General features: G+C 43.2%; 1 pseudogene; it reads right to left on the reverse strand.

The window, feature by feature from the left end:
* Positions 1 to 2,798, reverse strand: part of LOC112075607 (myotubularin-related protein 9-like) — a 77,752-nt pseudogene extending 74,954 nt beyond the window's left edge.
* Positions 2,799 to 3,446: the final 648 nt, after the last annotated feature.

The raw sequence follows: 3,446 nt of genomic DNA on the forward strand, positions 1-3,446 counted from the left end.
CCAGGCTTGCGGATTAATACCAGTTATTCTCCAGAGTTGGATTAATACCAGAGTTTATCTCCAGGTTGGGATTCAATACCAGAGGTGTTAGTACTTCCAGAGTTGGATTATATCAGATTACTCGCGATTTAATCTCCAGGTTTGGGATTAATACCAGTTTATCTCCAGGTTGGGATTCTAATTACCAGAGTTTATCTCCAGGTTGGGATTGATACCAGAGTTATCTCCAGTTGGATTGATACCAGAGTTAGGTCTCCAGTGGGTAATACCAGAGTTTATATCTCCAGGTTGGGATTAATACCAGAGTTTATCTCCAGGTTGGATTAATACCAGATGTTTATCTCCAGGTTGGGATTTAATTACCAGTTTATCTCCAGGTTGGATTAATACCCAGAGTTTATCTCCAGGTTGGGATTGATATCCAGGGTACTTATCTCAGGTTGGGATTAATACCAAGTTTATCCCAGGTTGGGATAATACCAGAGTTTCATCTCCAGGTTGGGATTAATTACCAAGTTAATCTCCAGGTTGCGATTGATACCAGAGACTAGTTTACTGTGTCATCCTGCATTGTTCCTATTCATTCCATTCTGATGTTCCAATATGAAACATGTGAGACTAATATATGTCCCTTCCTCACCTCTAGTAGGTGAGCTGGCGACTTGTTGATTAACTATGGGATGCTTACTGTTGTATGTTAGAGCCTGGATGTTATTTTTTTTTTTTAACTATGTGGATCTTACTGGGGCACTCCTCCATGCCGGGTATATCTCAGATCTTTTGGGGTGGATTAAAAAAAGAAATTTTTTTTGGTGCCAAACCCCCTTAACCCCTGATAGGTTCTTTGTTGACCACTTGAGCTATGATGGTGAGCCCTCAGCGAACCCGTCCAACACGATCTACCTGCAATGGTAACAGGGGAGGAAGGAGGTTAACATCTGACCTAATGCTCATCACCATGACCCCTCACTCCGTGGATCCGATCTCCTCCTTTACCCTCATACCCTTAAATCCCAACCCCTCAGCCCTTTGGATCCCCTCACCTATGACTACCACACCCCTTCTACATTTGGACAGTCGCGTCACCCTCCTTCAACCCCTTCTGCCCTGGACCGCGTCCTTTAAGAGCCTCTAACCGCTGACCCCGCGCCCCCCCTGAACCTCCTCCCTTACTCCCGTAACCCCTCCCCCCTCAAACCCTATACATTTGATCAGCTCCTCACGACCCCTTCCCCTCACTACCCTGACCTTCTTCTCTTTTACCCTCACCCTTCCCAACCCTCTTCACATTGACACTACTATCACCACCTTCTAATGCCTTGAGAGGATCCCCTTGACCATCATCTAGTTCTTATGTATGAGAACCTACTAGCAAGCTCCCTTAACCCCAAATATCCCTCTTAATAACAAAACCTATGTCGCGAGTATTGTCGTTTTTGTACACTTGTAGTGTGCGTACACACGGACTACCCTCACCACCTTTACTTCTACCTTATGTTGTGGGGCATCGAAGTTAGCATGCGGTGCTCAACAAGCAGCCAGGTAGATTCCTTCTCTGTAGGGTGGTTGTCCTGTCTGTCAAGAAGCTACAGCTAATGTTGAACTCCGACTGAGCAAAATAGTTACGTGTCTGTCAAACCATCACTGACGTCATGATTTGACCTTTTTTTTTTTGCCCGAGTTGAAAACAAATCATGACGTCAGTGACCTTCAGGTCGGAGCTTTATAAAGAATCCCGGGTTCCCGAGTTGGATGACCATTCAAATCGATTTTTCAACAGTCGGAGCTCGTTTTTTCCCCCTCGAGTTGCCAGGTAGATTGAACGTTCAGAAGCGGGCGATTTCCGAGTAAACAGTCGTATTGAACGCGGCATTAGTTGTATTGATAGCACCATAAACTAAGATAGCTAACCAACTCTGAGGTAGGAGTGACAGCGCTAATGCCGCGTTCAAAACAACTGCAAACTCGGAAAAATACGAGGTCAAATCAAGACATCAGTGATCTTCGGGTCGGGAGTAAAAGAAAGAGGCCCGAGTTCCCTAGTTGGTTGACTGTTCAAATCGACTGGGAACAGTTGGAGATKTGTTTTTCCCGACATCCCAGTTAGTTTGAACGCACTGAAGTCAGAGATATGCATAATGACATCTGTAATGTATTTTATTTGGGAACTTCTGTGAGTGTAATATTTACTGTTKATTTTTGTTTATTTCACTTCTGTATATTTAACATATGCCAATAAAGCCAATAATTGAATTGATTTCCGAGTACCCAGTTGTTTAGAACGCCGCATAAGCCACCTCTCTTAGCTAGCTCCCCTAACGTTAGCCAGCTAGATGCCTAGCTGGTAGCTAACTAACGACGTTTGCTAGCTAGTAGACTTATGTTAGATCATTTAAACTCATACAAGCATGTATTTTGGTTCCTGACAGACGGCTTTACAGATAATAAAGTAGCGTGCGGTGGACCATAGTTGAGTTTTATCAAAAAATGACAGATATAGCTAGCGAGCTAACTTCCTATCTAACGTTAACTAGCTAGCTGCGTAGACACTGCAGCAGAAAGTGTAGCCAAGCTGATGATATCTTTGTCCGATACATTGGTTAACCAACACGTCCCACAATACCAATTTAGACTTTAAATGTAACTGGTGTAAACACTAGCATCCTACCTGGCGCCTCTACTGATGTTTGACAAAATGTACTGGTTGAGCGAGAATGAAGTGCGAATACAAAAACATGCCGACTGGAACAAGAGGACATCTGACATTAAGGTTCCKGAACAATGTGTCCGATATCTGTAGAAATTGCCAATCAATGGAAAACTATTTCACAACGACACTATAGATGCTACATATACAGTACCAGTCGACAGTTTGGACAAACCTACTCATTCAAGGGTTTTTTGTTATTTTTACTATTTTCTACATTGTAGAATAATAGTGAAGACATCAAAACTATCAAATAACAGATATGGAATCATGTAGTAACCAAAAAAAGTGTATCAAAATATATTTTAGATTCGTCAAAGTAGCCACCCTTTGCCTTGATGACAGCTTTGCACACTCTTGGTATTCTCTCAACCAGCTTCATGAGGAATGCTTTTCCAACAGTCTTAAAGGAGTTCCCACATATGCTGAGCACTTGTTGGCTGCTTTTCCTTCACTCTGTGGTCCAACTCATCCCAAACCATCTCAATTGGGATGAGGTCGGGTGATTGTGGTGGCCAGGTCATCTGATGCAGCACTCCATCACTCTTCTTATTGGTCAAATAGCCCTTACACAGCCTGGAGGTGTGTTTTGGGTCGTTGTCCTGTTGAAAAACAAATTAATTCCCACTAAGTGCAAACCAGATGGATGGCGTATCGCTGCAGAATGCTGTGGTAGCCATGCTGGTTAAGTGTGCCTTGAATTCTAAATAAATCACAGACAGTTCACCAGAAAAGCACT

Source organism: Salvelinus sp. IW2-2015, unplaced genomic scaffold (assembly GCF_002910315.2).
Source record: "Salvelinus sp. IW2-2015 unplaced genomic scaffold, ASM291031v2 Un_scaffold3271, whole genome shotgun sequence".
Lineage (NCBI taxonomy): Eukaryota > Metazoa > Chordata > Actinopteri > Salmoniformes > Salmonidae > Salvelinus > Salvelinus sp. IW2-2015.